Source organism: Acomys minous (genome assembly GCF_964271855.1).
Source record: "Acomys minous genome assembly, chromosome: 1".
Classification (NCBI taxonomy): domain Eukaryota; kingdom Metazoa; phylum Chordata; class Mammalia; order Rodentia; family Muridae; genus Acomys; species Acomys minous.
This window is the reverse complement of record NC_140483.1, coordinates 140,805,041-140,820,604: the sequence shown is the minus strand read 5'-3', so window position 1 is coordinate 140,820,604 and position 15,564 is coordinate 140,805,041. Positions and strand designations below refer to the sequence as shown.

Here is a 15,564-nt window from a genome sequence, read left to right as displayed (position 1 = left end):
ATCTTCAGTCTTGGTGACGATCACCTTTACCTGCTGAACCATCTTGCCCAGTGGAATATTAGTATTTTCAAGTCTCAAATTTTATTAGTATTTCCATTTATTATTTCTATTTTTACTTTATATTTTAATAAAGTTACTGCCTAAAAAAGGACAATGTTTTTGTAATGTAAATGCCTATATGTAATCTCTGGAAATTTAGTATTTGATATAAATATAAAATGCTTATGAAATATTAAGTATGTAATTTTAGTGTGTTATATTAAGTGGTATTCTACTCCTCTCACATTATAGTCAATAATTGCTCTAAACTACTTATTGCATAATTGTTCCTTTCTCTAGTAATTTGTGTTATGGTTCAGGTGTTTAGTCCACTTTACATTTTACAGTTAGATAAGCAATCTTAAAATTCTTATCAATTCTGTTATTTCTCAATTAAAATAACTTTAAAAAAATGTATGAAAAATCCAATTTATAATTTTTATGTTTGGCTATCTATACCTGCCACTTCGGCCTTATAACTACCCCGTGGCTTCACCTGTACAGATTTGAAATCTTGATTGTGGTGGTCTACAAACTCAGATTTGCTCATTACATAAAAATTCCCATTCCTGAAATGTCTTTTTGTGCGTGATGTATTTATATATTACAGAAACAGATTAAATGGATCTACCGCCCATTTACTTTCTATTCAAAGTTGGTTTGGCTGTGGAAACAGACGATGCTAGAAGGTTTCGTGTTTTGTGTGGAGATGAAGCTGGGCGCCAAAGCTTACCCCACAATGTCTTGAGAGAGCAGGGAAAGGAGATTAGGTCGGCTTTAATTATGACTAGGGAGTGTGGTTTGTCTCAGGGTACCCACGTGGGATGGGATTTATCCATATAACTTGATACTTGTTCACAGCAGTAAAGAAGAGAAGCTCATATGGTTTTTCCTGACTTGGGTGTAGATAGAAAGGGTTTGGGAGGTGCGGTGGTCTGAATGGAAATGTTTAAATGCGGGACTACAGCTGGCAGAACTATCTGGGAAGGATTAGGAGGTGTGGCTCCACTGGAGGAAGTGTGTCACTTGGATAAGCTTGAGGTTTCCTAAGACTCATGCCGTTCCCATTGTACTCTCTCTTCCTCCCGCTTGTAGGTCAAGATGTAAGAATTCAGCTGTTGCTGTTGCTATGCCATCGCAGACTCTAGCCCTCCAAAACCTTAAGCCCAGTGAACTGCTTTCTTTTCTAAATTGCCTAGGTCAAGGTGTCTCTTCACAGCAACAGGAAAGTAACTAATAAAAGAAGTCAGGGTTACCAGGAAGTGGACCATTGCTGAAAATCTGACCATGGGCTGTCCTTGTTGTAGCTTGAAAGACAGTAGTTCTGAGAGCAACATGGACTGTAGAATATTAACTCAAGGTCTTTCAGAGAGGAACAACATTAGCAACTTGTCCAGAGGCCAAGAATGTGGCTGCCTTCTGCCCTTGTTCCACGAAGTTTTCAAAGGTAAGATTGAAAGTTAATTAACTAATTTCTTTGACTAATTTTAAGACAGTCTAGTACTGACTCTGTCGTGTGATTATTAGTGATCATTCTTTTTCAGATCTACAATTAAAAAGAACAGCTGTGGCAAAAAGAAATATTAAAAAGTACAGTTGAAGAGAAAAACAGCACTAGGAAATTTAAGGTGGCAGCCAAGGCTTGTGCTGAGTGAGCTAAGTAGATCAAGGAAAGGCCTGATCCAAATTGGAATAAAGGGAGGAGAGCCCTCAGAGCAAGACCCTACCCGGCTGACCTTATCAACTAAAAAAGAAAAGACCTCAGGAAGTGTCTCCTTCTCAAAAGCAACGACTAATGACAGCTGCTGCAACTATGATTTAAAGGGTCAGGCTCCACCAAACAGGAAGCTCAACTTGGCATGTTGTCCATGTGGTTCCGACTTCAGAGTCATGAAGGACACCCAAGGAAAAGGCAGTGAGCTCTTTCTTCATGGTTAAGGAGAGCCATTGATGCTATTGTGTGAATTGCAACGGAGACTCCATTTTAGAGGTTCCAGAGCCATGGGATATCTGCCAAGGGGAGCTGCATACAGAGACTGAAACCAGCCTGAAAGAGGAGTGTAGCTTGCTTGCATCCAGCAAAGCTGGGAGGGCAGAGCCATCTACTCTTTGATGCCACAGGATTTGGAGTTTGCCTTGCTGGGCTTGATTCTTTACTATGCCCCATTTCCTCTCTTTTGGAACGGTACTGTATATTCTGTGCCATTGTATGATGGAAGAATGCAACTTCCTTTTTGTATTACAGGGTGTGATGACTAGTTTTGGTCATCAACATGACCACATATGGAGTAAAGTACAAGCCAGAAATGACGTGCACATCTGTAAGAGATTTTTTTTTTTTTTGGTTTGGTCTGAAGTGGGTGGATCAACTTCTAGTCTGGACATTTGAAGTAGGAAGACATACCTTTGATCCATCTTGAGGAGGGAAGTCCCATTTTTAATCTGGGTCACACCTGCTGGAATCCTATACAAGGACAAGGAAGAAGGAAGCTTTTGTTCCTTGCTTTCTTGCCTCTCTCCCCTCCTCAAGGTACCCTTGTTATCAAATCCATTCCTTCACTGGCATTAGAGCCTACTTCTTTGAGATTCTAGCTTATACTGAAGACCAGATGAGGCACTGAGCCTTGTGGACTGAGCAGCTACTGGATTCTTGAACTTTCTGCTCACACCCAGCCATTGTTGGATTAGCTATACTGCAGATTGTAAGTGTAAGACTCTATTGGGGAGAGTCTATTCCAGGAAGCCCCTAAATGAGAGACAGAGACCAGGTTGATGCAAAAGCAAGAGGTTTATTAGTCCAACGCATCGGGGTCGACCTGCACCACAAGGAGAGGCGACCCTGAATAGAAAAGTTGCATAATTTTTCTACTTTTACCAACAGGCGGACTTAAGCAGCAGTGAGTTACCAAGCTGTTATTGACAGGTCAAGCTGACTTCTAAATCTATTGGGTAGTCTAAACAGTGCATTTCTAAATCTCTAAGCCCCGGACTTTTGCCCTGGGACTTTTCACCCTGGGGGAAGGTGGTTGGGGTCAGTTATCAGCCTGTGGTTTTTCTTGGAATTGTTTTTAACATTCTAGTTACTGGTGGGGAGGGGGGAGTTGAAACAGCCTGCAGCAGTGAAAACTTACAGAGACCTTAATGGAGGTTCTCGAGGAGGGAGGGCTGGTTCCTTCATTCCCCACTTCTTGTAACTGCTTCAATCTTGAGGCAGGTCTGGACAAACATAACAAAGTATATCATATAAAAGGGGTACAAAGCACGACTTGGAGAAACAGAACTAAGTGTCTATTTCTCATAGCCACTTGTCCCTCATGCTAGACAGTTGTCCTTGACTTAGCATTTCAGCCTATAAAGTGGGAAAACGGGCGCTGTAGTCTCTTTTGTAGCTTCTTCAAGCTGACATTAGGACATTGTTATCAGGAACCCAGGAAGGCTGAAAAGCTAGTCAAAGTTTAGGTAATGAGGCACTTATCAGAAGCATCAGCTTAGCCAATCTAGTTGAAGAGACAGGGAGCAGTCATATCTGCCGGGGCTGGTTAATATCAGCTTTCAGCAGGTCCAGATCTCAGCAGCTTGTAATCTACAGGTCATCTGCATGGAGTCTGTTAGCCAGGTAAAAATCAGCTGAGACAAATATAAACCTAGAACAGAATTAAACATTTCCAGTAATTGGGGAAGGTGAAGAATCCCAAGACCAGGGAAAAATCTCCATTTTCAGAAGCAGGTAGGTGTGCTTATCTGGAGCTCATTTGATCTGTGGCAGGTGGATCCCAGTTGTTACAACTTTTTGATTCTCTCGAACCTTATATGAATTTTAACTTCCAAAAAGAAGCGTATTAATATTACAATTGTAAAAGATAACAACAGTAGACTCATACCTTTGAGAGCCAGTAAAAGCATGAACATTCTTTTTTCCCCATTCCCAGTTGCCTTGATATATATACATAGTGCCCAGACTTGTTTTTTTAGCATAATGATAAGTACCCTTAAGTCTATATTCAGAAGGAAACCAAAGGGAAATTAGAATCTTGAGCTTGTGACTGACTGATAAGCAGTCAGTGCTTCACCAGCTTATCAGAACTTTATTGATCTCATTTTTTATGTGCCTTAAGTCATTTATGTAGCTCTATAACTTGCATTTATGTACCTTAAAACTTTCCTTAACATCCTCTAACCTTTGTCACTTGCACTTACCATTTAAACACTTTCTTAGACCTTCAAATATTTTTATTACCAACTTCTAAATACTTTCTTAGACCTTCTAGTATTTATAAAACACCTTCTTAGTCCTTCTAATATTTTAGATCCTCTTAACTTAAGCTTTCATATCCTCAGACCTTACATAAATTTTACATTATTTTTTCTTCTCCAGAGGTTAAGAGCACTGACTGCTCTTCCAAAGGTCATGAGTTCAATTCCCAGCAACCACATGGTGGCTCACAACCATCTCTTCTGGCCTGCAGGCAGAATGCTGTATACATAATAAATAAATAAATAAATAAATAAATAAATAAATAAATCTTTAAAAAAAAGAGAGACATATGCAGTTGATTACTGGGAGCAGTCATCACTAGAACCTGTTTGCCTTTTAACATGAAGCCTGTGATCCAGGAAAATTTGTCTTTTTTAAATAAGAGAAGAGACCTAATATCTGGTAGTGTTAACTAGCTAATGAATTAACTAATGAACTAACAGTGGATCTAATTGTCCTCTAGTTGTCAAGCTACCATTAGCTTAGCTGTCAATGTGATCAGAGACCTGAGAAGGAAAAATAGTAGTCTAGGTGAATCTATATATAAATTAAAATGGCAGAGATGCCTAGCCAGTCCGCCATCTAGACAGTTGTCTCGCCCAGGCTCCTGTGGTTTCCTGGTATCATGGGCAGAGGCAGTCTGGCCATCGGGCACAGAAGACGAGAGGCTGTTTCTGTGGAAGAAGAACATGAGAGACTGACCTCACCTCATTTTCAGCAACGTGAGACAATAACTCCAGATGCCCACCTTGTTGTCCACAGTACATGCTGGGCCTAGCAGCAGGTGAATATTGGGGCAGTTTTGCCCAGTGGTTAGAATACCACAGTCCAGCATGATAGTCAACTTCCATGCCAAAAATCTTCTCAGAGACCTTTGGGGTTACTGCTAGGATGTAGGATTCTCTGTCATAATTAGTTTAAATATACTTAATGCCATATCCAACAGACCTCTGATAAGCTTGAGGGCCAACATATCTGAGCTGAATCCTTGCCTGTCCTTAGCTGCCTGCTGTAAACTACATCCTACAAACATAAGACTGGTTGTCATGACTGATGACCTGCAGATAAGTGTCTGCCTACAGGATAATCTGTCTATTTTTAGCATATCTGGGTTGTTTACATTGACAGATTAATTTAGAAAACACCTGTGGTTAACTGAACTAGCACCTAATGACACTGACTACCCTAAACAGTTTTGTGATAGTAGCTCTTAACTTTAGATATCTGTTACGGTTAAAGTACCAGTATGGCTTAAGAATGTTTATTATTAGGCTTATAATTATTATTACTGTAGTTATTTTCTAACCCACTAGCAATCAATCAAGACACAGACACCTATTATATTTTAAAATAGCCTTAGTTAACCTGGGGCAGGGCAGATATTAATCCCCTAAATTATTTTCCGTAGTGAGGCAGGTATGGGATCCCTGTCCCAATCCCATGCCATCTGCTTCTAATGATTTTTTATCAAGTTATTTCCCATCTACAATCCCAAATATTTGCTAATAGTCTTTATCTAGGCTAAATCTCTACTCATGCCGGCCATGCGCTTTTTTTTTTTCCTCCCATCTCTCAACTCTTTCATATAACTCACAGCTCTTTGCCCAGAGTCTGGCAATGATTCCCAGGATCTGTCCCAATCCCCTACCAGGTGGAGCCTTTTAAAGGACATCTATGCTGGGCTAACATCCATTTATAAGTGAATATATATCATTATTTACTGGAACACACATTTTCCTGTACTCCCAAAAGTACCTGTTTTTTTTTTCTTCCTACGGGAATGACTTTGCCCTTAATGTAAGGAAACAGTAACAGTTGAACAATTCTATCCACTGCATTAATTTGCATCTCCTGCTTTACACACACCATGATTTTGATTTCCTCCTCATAATCCCCATCTATAATACTGGGATGCACAATAAGACCTTGAGAAGTCACATACCATTTTTAAGAATTACATACAACACCTTAAAAGAGTTGATACATAGTATGCTGTAATGAAATATAACCTTCCTTAACTGAAAATTGACCATCAATTTGTATCTCCCAGTTATATGTAATAACTTAGTAATTTACCTCTGTTTAACTTTGAGACAAACATAGGAGGTCAAATAAATCCCATCATGGCAATCACTTATGACCATAAGCACAGTCAAAGATATTTTAGGAATACAATCATTCATGAGGCAACTGATAATCTGTACTTAATTATTGTTAACAGTGAATAATAAAATAACAATCATTAAATTGGAGCTCCTTTACTTTAGCATCAAGATCTCTAAATATAGGGGTTGGTAACTTTTCTGACTCCCATATGGCATATCATTATAAACATTTTTCTTGAAAGAAAATTTATCAGTGTTACTAATATATTTAATTTACAATTTACAGATGTTTCCTTTAAGTCACTAATACTCTGTATCGACTGTAACATAATTAATACAAATGAGCCTTTTTACAATTGTTTAAGAATGAAGTAATAGAGTTTAATCATAATTTTCAGAACTCAAAACCAGATTTTTCACAGTGTTTTGAACTAGGATTGAATCACATAATATCTGTGTTACAAATGTACATGTACTCATGTATTTTAAACAAGAGTTTGAACTTAAAATTTAAATATCACATTCAATAAGCAAATTATTAATCCTGAGATAAAAGTTCACAGGAAGATGCAGTTTCAATACCTTTGATAAGTCTGGTACTGTTCTAAGTTGGCTCATTTCATTTGCTGTTTAGAATGGTGCCAGCCTTAAATTATAAGCTTAACTATTTGTTATAGATTTTAAAGATTTTTCAACCATACCCAATAACCAATAATTTATAACCAGGATATACAGAACACAATAAATTTATACCTTTAAAGCCAATACGAAACAAACACGTAGTAAAGTAGTAAAATAGACAAAACTCTTCTTTAATTTTTTTCCCTAGCTCTAGTTTCAAGGGAGGAGCATCTTGCTGCCTGTCTGGTTAGCACATTACAGTTCCCATCAATTTTATAGCATAATTTTTAAAGGATCTTACACCTAAATGTTAAATGCTAAAGGCAGAACCTGTGGAAGATAATAGAGAAACCAGGACTATCTGAGTTGGGCACCCTGCCTAGGATGCTTCTGCACACAAGCCCCTGTTGAAAGTGCACAGTCCCCGTAGTGAAAGTTATTCAGAGCCCATGGCTAAGGAATTCAAGGAGTGACCGGGACTGAAAAGGACTTTATCAGTGGCTTCATCTGGTCACTGCTTACTCCTCAGACCCCGGGAAAGGCCCATCACATTAGCTCCCACTGCTCAGCCCCCCGCCCCCCCCCATTTCTTCCCTGCACTCACCATGTTGAGGCTTCTGGGCTTGCTGGAGTTCATTAGGAGTTCAGGCAGCCCTGGGCTTCCTGCCAGTTTGATCTAAGCAGGAGACTCCTCACCTGGCTCCAAGGACAGAGCTAGTTTATCAGTTTTTACTGCCTTTTTTTCTTGAGAATCTTTGAAATGAGTTAGAACTAATGGCCAGCAGGTGAAGTTTGGCCCCCTTTTCCTCCCACCAGATTATAAAATATAAAACAACATTTAAACACCAGACAAAGACAAGAGTAACAGAAACTGCGTGCCCAAGATCTGATCGGAAGCACAACCAAAACTGGGACACCGACCCCATGCTGACTGACGGAAGCGATCCGCCTTGCCCTATGTCCAAAAATATCAACAGACAAGACAGCCTGCCACTGCCACTGGCAGGGTATTTCAAAACCAGAAGGACAGTAACCCAGGCCACCGACGGGCGCTCACACCGTCCACTTAACCAGAAGGAGCAGAGTTGCCTGGACTTTCTCCAGAAACAATTAACAGACAGTCTGCCACTGCCACTGGTGGCGGGTGGGGCGAGAACAAGACCTGTACCAAAATTCAGCATGGCAACTGTGTTTTTGAGAGCCAGCGGGGCTCCATCGTGTTCAGCCGTCCAAATTCCAAGCAGCCTATCCTGTAACAGGGCTCTGCCTGAATCAGAAAACCAGACCTGGTCTGGAATTCCTACAAAAGATTCTTAGTCACAAGAGTCACAGAAAGACGAAAAGGAAACAAACCACAAACTCAGTCCACACGCAAACAAGAGAGACAGTAAAGATCGCCACTGATGGTGGCGAAAAAAAAATGCAGACTGGTAACTGCCTGATCAACAGACAGACCCTGCCTGCAGTCCTGGGAGTCAGTCAACCACTTACCTGGGAGAAGTGGAATTTCTCCACTTCTGTCCCTCTTCTCCCGCTCCGAACCCTCTGGAGCGTCCACCAGGTCCCTGACAGTTGTTACATCTTGGGGACAACTGTCTGCTTGGGACTCTAACCCAAGCAGTTCCGTTGTTTGCGAACAAACCGAAAGTAAGACAGGAGATGTTGGCCTGACACATAAAGGCAGTGAAACACAAACACAGACAATGTGGTACCTGACGGATGAGCTCCAGCTTTCCCTCTGACCTTAGTTTTCCCCTCTCACAGGGCCTTCACTTCCTGGCCAACTCACCAAATGTAAGACTCTACTTGGGAGAGTCTATTCCAGGAAGCCCTCAAGTGAGAGACAGAGACCAGGATGATGCAACAGCAAGAGGTTTTTTAGCTCAACACATTGGGGTTGACCTGTACCACAAGGAGAGGCGACCCCAATAGAAAAGTTGCACAGTTTTTCTACTTTTACCAACAGGCGGACTTAAGCAGCAGTGAGTCACCAAGCTGTTATTGACAGGTCAAGCTGACTTCTAATCTATTGGGTAGTCTAAACAGTGCATTTCTAAATCACTAAGCCCGGGACTTTTGTCCTGGGGCTTTTCACCCTGGGGGAAGGTGGTCCGGGGTCAGTTATCAGGCTGTGGTTTTTCTTGGAATTGTTTTTAACATTTTTAGTTACTGGTGGGGAGGGGGGAGTTGAAACAGCCTGTTGCAGTGGAAATTTACAGAGACCTTAAAATTCAGCAATCTCTCCAATAATCATTCCAATAATATCTGTCTGTCTGTCTGTCTGTCTGTCTGTCTGTCTGTCTCTCTCTCACTCTACACACACACACACACACACACACACACACACACACACACACATTCTAGAGCAGCAATTTTCAACCTGTGTGTTGTGACCTTTTGGCAAAACTCTACCTTCAAAAATATTTACATTATGATTCATAACAGTGGCAGAATTACAGTTATGAAGTAGCAACATGAAGTAGGTTGGGTTTGCCACAACCTATGGGACTATATCAAAGGGTTGTAACATTAGGAAGGTTGCTATGGAAGGCAAGGAGTAGAGTATGGTGTTTGAATGAGACATGTCCCCATAGGATCATGTTAGAAAACTTGGTCCCCAGTTGTTAGAACTGCTTGGGAAATATTAGAAGGTGTGACCTTGTTGATGTAGGTACGTCACTGGGGGGGGGGGGGTGAGCTTTAAAGTTTCAAAAAACTAGTGCCGCTCCCAGTGTGCTCTCTGTTTCCTGTTTGTGAATTGAGATGTGAGCGCTCAGCTCCAGCGCCATGCTTTCCTGTCTTCTGCCATGCTATGATAGACTCCTATTGTTGAGGGCTGTTTTAACTTGTTATTTAGCCATAGGGCCTCTGTTGAGACCTGCTTCAGATTTGAGCACAGCTGCAGCACCTCTGCTGATGCCTGGTTTCTATCTTTAGCACAACTGAAGCCATTTTGTCTTTAGTCTCCGTTTTGATCTCACTGTGAGTTCAAGTTCTCAGGCTCTGTCTCCCAGACACAAGAATACCCTTTTACTTACAATCAATGCTTGTTGGATGTTCTGCTTGAGTTAAAGACTGAATGTTCTGCAACAGTTAAACCACAAAACTCTGCTTTGTTCCATTCTCCTGGGAAACTGGAAAGTCCTCAAGAGTTTCCCCACCCTAAATCCCAGCCAATCAGCTTAAAATGCTTTGTCTAACCTGGAATAAAATCGATTTTATCCTTTCTGCTTGGTTATGACATTTTTTTCTTTTTGAGAATGGCTCAGTGTTACAGTCTTGGTTTCTGAATCCAGACTGTGTCCTTGACCAGCAAGAATTGGCTCAGCATTAATAAACTCCCATCTATCTGAGTCTGATATAGGAGTGGTCAGTGTGTGGCTGTTCTTAAACCTCAGCACTATCTCTCTGGAACTGTAAGCCCCAAATAAAGCCCTACTTCTACAGTTACTGTGGCCCTGGTGTTTTATCACAGCATTGGTAAAACAATAACACGGAGAACAAAAGCTGCCAGCAATCCAGCAGCAGCAAGGATGTAATCACAATTATATATTATATATAAATTATTATATTAATTATAGAGACCCAATCCACACCCCATCTGCCTCTCTAGTTCTCAGTTACTATTTTTACATCTGTCATTTAACATTTATTATTATTATTTCACTTTTCCTATATTGACTTATGGGGAAAAAATGACTTCCGAGTCATATATACAAAGTGTAGTCAAATTTCATAGAGCTACAGGATTTGGAGTTTGCCCTGTTGAGTTTTGTTTTGTTTGGCTCCAGTGCCTTCACTATACATCAGTTCCTTTCTTTTGGAATTTTAGTGCATATTCTGTGCCATTATATATTGGAAGTACTTTATTTGCATTCCGATTTTTACAGGGGATTAGAATTAGCAGATTGCCTTGAGTCTGAAAAGCTGAGAGCATAACTATACACATGAAAAATAATTAAAAATAGAAAGCCAGTGAGAGGCTGTGCTTATGGAGACTCTGAAGATTCAGCTCCCATAGGTTTATGTTAATAATCTTGTGTGTGTGTGTGTGTGTGTGTGTGTGTGTGTGTGTGTATGCATTCTTCTGTACTTAAAAATGAATCATTAGTGAAGTTGACATCTGTTGGTTTAGTTATGTGAGCTTTTACACATGCATCCATATGTTCTTAGAAGCACTATGGTGGTTGGACAACCCCTGTGTGCTACCTGTACTCAGGCTCTCCTGTCCTCTGGTGCCTCTGACTTTTCCCCTAGGCTTTAACATCCTGTAGCAGCAGCTTTGTTTTATTATTTTTCCCAAGGACAGTCCTCTATTGGTGGTGGGGTCTTGCTTGGTAAGGGTGTCATTAATAATAGGATTATAGTTTGTTTTGTGGTTCTTACTAATGTAGATTCTTAATAATGAATCAAGATGTCAAGTATATTTTTGATAAAGATTAACTAGGAAGATACCCATTAAACTAAATCAGAATTAAAAAAAAAACAGTCTGTGGTGAAACTGGTAAAATTTAAGTGGTTTCAGGTCTGAAACCTTGCTTAACTTTTGGCCTAGGTAGTGAGGCAGAATGAGTTAAACACGTAAGTGCTTAGTAAGTGGCTGCTGATATAAATTCATGGGTTCACTGCCAGAATCAGAAGTTACTATGGCTAATGCCAAGCCATGTTTTTGTTTTTGTTTTATTTAAACCTTTTAAGGGAAGCAAATTGAAATGAGAAAACAAGCAGGCTTTTCCTTAGGCATCAGTTGAAACATGAAATAACTCCCTTTGACCTCAGTGCTTCCAACCAAATGTTTCTGAGACACTGAGTAGGTCAGTCCTCCCCATTTGGGGTGGATGCACTTCAAAACCACTGTTCTGCAGAGTGGACACTCCTGGTCCTTACACTTTGACTTAGCCTAAGCCTGAAAATGGCTTTGCAAGCCAGGAGAGGAAGATTTAGAACCGTCTTACCACTCCCTGAAATCCTGAAGACAATCTGTCGTCAAGTATCTCTGTGTTTTCAACTTCTGGCAGAAAATAACTGTGGGGCAGTCTGTCCCTGGTAGAACAAAGGAATGGGTTCCAGCTAAAAGTCCAGTTCTTCTCAAAACACTTCTCACAGAGGAAAGAAAAACAGCGAGAACTCTCAGACTTCAGCTCTGAGCCCCGTCTTCTGCTCCCTGATGACTTGTGATAACCAACAGAGGGAGACTGGAAGTTCTGGGCCCTGAGACTTCCTGCCTGTCACCTGACGTCCAGCCACTGTAGTCTTGTCAACAGCCTGGAGGTGGTTTGCTTATTTTTCAGGATAACAAAGAGAAGCCTGGGTGAGATGGTGAAGAAAACACAACAACTGGCAGTCAGCCAACATGTAGTGGAGTTCTCCTGAGGGCCGAAGCCATTTGTATCCTGCGCCATAGGCCTAGGGATTGGAAACAGTGGCGTCGCTCCTGGAAGGGCAGGTTTGCAGCAGCGTCTTCTGTCTTCTGTGATGGTGCCATGCAGCATTGTTTAAAGTAGCTAACAGTCACTGCATTCACCTTTACGTGACAGATTTATCAGCGCCGAGCAGACTTTCAACTGTGAATTGCTTCTCACTGTGTCTAAAATGATAAGACTAGTTATTTTTTTGTGTGTTCGATCTTTGTGGGGAGTGAGGTAGCCATTCGTTTGCTCCTTTGGTTTCACTGTCTTTAGTTCCCAGGCATTTATAGTCATTCAAATTGGGTTTGAGAAGCGTAATTCAGATTTCCCACATCTGTTCCCTAATGTGCTTCTTCTGCAGTCAAGTCCCAGTTGGCTGTCCTAAGCTTCTCTTGTTCATCGGATCTGTCATTCAAATGGATTCCAAAAAAAGATCATCAGCACTGGTAAGGATGGAGGGATGGGGCTACACCACGAGGCTCAGAAGCCTCAGGAACAATAGGCAGAATACAGCGGTGGTAGGTTTTTAAAGAAGGAAAAGAAGAAAAAAAATCCCTCCGAATGTAAAATAAAATAAAGAAAGGCTTTATTTAAAAAGCATGCGAACAAATCTCATGGTTGTCCAAGGATGGGGGCCACAGAGTCAGGTTACTGACTCTTTATCAAGAGCACGTGGCTTACTAAAAAAACAAACAAAAAAAATCATGTTGTTTCTAGAGATTAACTTTTGTTTGTTTGTTTAACTTGAAACCTGCTTTTTAATTTAAAAAATTTTATCCCTTGAGATCTAGTTGGAAGCCTGAGCAATGATCTTGAACACTCTAGGAATTACATTTTTTTTTTTTTTTTTTTTTTTTTTTGGGAATCAAACTCAGGGCCCTGAATAAGCTATGCAGATCCTCTGTCCCAGTCACGTCCTTTGCATGCATGTTATATCAGGTGCTGGGTATCCTGTAGACCTCATAGTGAGCATTTGCACTGCAGGGCCTGTGAGGATCATCCCCGCCAGGATCTATAGACAGAGCATTAGCCTGGCCTACTTTCCAAACACATGCCCTGTTACCTGTCCTCTAGTCTTGCCCTGGCTGTTTCTGCTCCATCTTTGACCTCATGGTGACTCTCTCATGGCCTGGCAACCTTCTTCGTCTCCTCTTTTTCGCTCTGCTCTACCTGGGACCCTCCCCACTGGTATTGTAATATTGAGATCGCCCAGTGTAATATCGAGATCACCCAGCTGATGCAACATACACGGGGTCCTGTATTATGGGCTCAGAGCTTGGGTCACCATCCTTCCTGATGCAGCAGGATAGGAGAGTGACCCAGAGCTTCAAGGGCAATGGGCTTCTAAGGGGAAAAACTATAATTGGGGGTTGGGGTCACAGGGAAGTAAGGAAAAAACCATAAGTGGGGTGGTGGGTCACAGGAATGTCAACCTTCAGGCAGGTTGGGTGGAGGCTGGATCTCAAGGGAAAGTTGTGGGTCTCAGGAATGTGGACCTTCAGGCAAGTTGGGCCCAGGAGGCTGAATCTCCAGGGAAGTTGTTTTTATCTCAAAGGATAATTGGGAGTTAATTGTACCTAATCACTCCAGTGGAGTTTCTGGAGACTGCTGACAGGTCTAGTTGATGGCAGTAGGTGGCCATTCCCGGAATGCAGGAAGAAGTGAAGTCACCTGGAGGACAAGTTCTCACAGAACATTCCCAGACCACGGCATTAGTTGCAGAATATACATTATATATAGAATATGGCATTAATTTTGCCCTTACAGTATTACAAGTCCTGCCTTAACTCTCTTTCCCACTATAGGCTGTTCAATCTTTATTGACCAATCAGAGGTGATGGATAACAATTTTCACACGACATTGCTGAAGGGGATTCTTCATAGAAATCGCAACGCCCGCATCCGGTACTGCTACAGATTTTGGGGCACAGAAATCGGCATCTGGATACTCAGTGCAGAAGACCATCCCCTTACCTGTCTCAGTCAGTTTGAAAGATGAGTGTTGGAATACGCTTTAAGAGTGGAGGCGTGAGATGGGAATTCCGAGCATTTGTGAGAAAATTCCAAGGAAACAAGAGTCTGGTGACCCTGGTTTCGTAGAAAGCACAGCCCTGTTCTTGGAATGTGCTTCCGTGCTCTTCCCAGGTGTAATGGATTGGAGTGAGCTTACTTCAGATTATTTGTAACAACTGGCAATTGTCATTGCCTTATGTGACTCTACGGAGAAACACGTTTTTGCCACCTGCAGTTTGCCCTTGTGACTGTAATACTCATGTCTGCTTAGTCGTTAGAGCACGAATTGTCTGATGCTCTGAATAAAGTTGGCTATTACATGAGGTTTCAGTCCAGCCCACAGACTTTAGGCTCAATTCTCCCAGGTCCCACCAGCAGTTAGACCGGTAAACAATGAGTTGAGTCCCATCATGTTTCTGCTTTGTGATTGGCACCATGCCCTGTCTTGATTCTGGTTAACTGTGTTCAGAGTTTGTAACTTTGGGGATTCTGGCTCACTGAGGCTCTTTGTGAGTAAGGCTTCTTTGAGCCAAATCAGTCCCCACCCTCACTGCTATTTGCCTTTACAATGTAATTCTTAGGAGAGTGAAGGAGAGAAGTCTGTTCTTTAGTATCTCAAGTGTGTGATCGGAACGGTCTCTTGAGAGAACAGGTGATGGTAATTCACTAGAAGAGCAACCACCTCGTGCAGGAGCGTAATTGCTGCCAGCTGAAAAGATCCCGTGAACAGACTCTGGGAGGAGACATATAAACGAGCCCAGAACTGGCGGCGGAGCGGATTGGAGACTTGGTATAGATTTGGCTGTTCATCTCTGCCCTTCAAGACGCTCCTAGAGAAAACTGCTCGAGGGAAGGCTTCAGAGCTTCGGCTCCTGCTGAGGCTCTGGGGGTCTGGTTACCCCAGGTTCCAGTGGAAGAAATCCTGCAGCTCCCAACCGGAGAATTGTTCCTCGGAACTGATATCCTTAGGGTTTTGTTATTGTGTCCATTAATCCTCATTTCCTACTGTTTTGGTTAGTCGGGTTATAATTGACGTAGACTCGGTAACTAAGTTGTTAATAAAACATTTTGGTTAAGAAAATTGAGTCTATAGGAGAGGAATACAGCATTCAATTTCAGCAGT

The 15,564-nt window shown here is 41.6% G+C and overlaps 1 long non-coding RNA gene across 1 annotated transcript; it reads left to right on the top strand.

The window, feature by feature from the left end:
* Positions 1 to 1,360: 1,360 nt before the first annotated feature.
* On the top strand, positions 1,361 to 15,041 carry LOC311598111. The gene is made up of 3 exons (XR_014779480.1): positions 1,361 to 1,486; positions 12,790 to 12,874; positions 15,023 to 15,041. It is a non-coding gene; the product is annotated as an uncharacterized lncRNA (long non-coding RNA).
* The last annotated feature ends 523 nt before the right edge of the window (positions 15,042 to 15,564 follow it).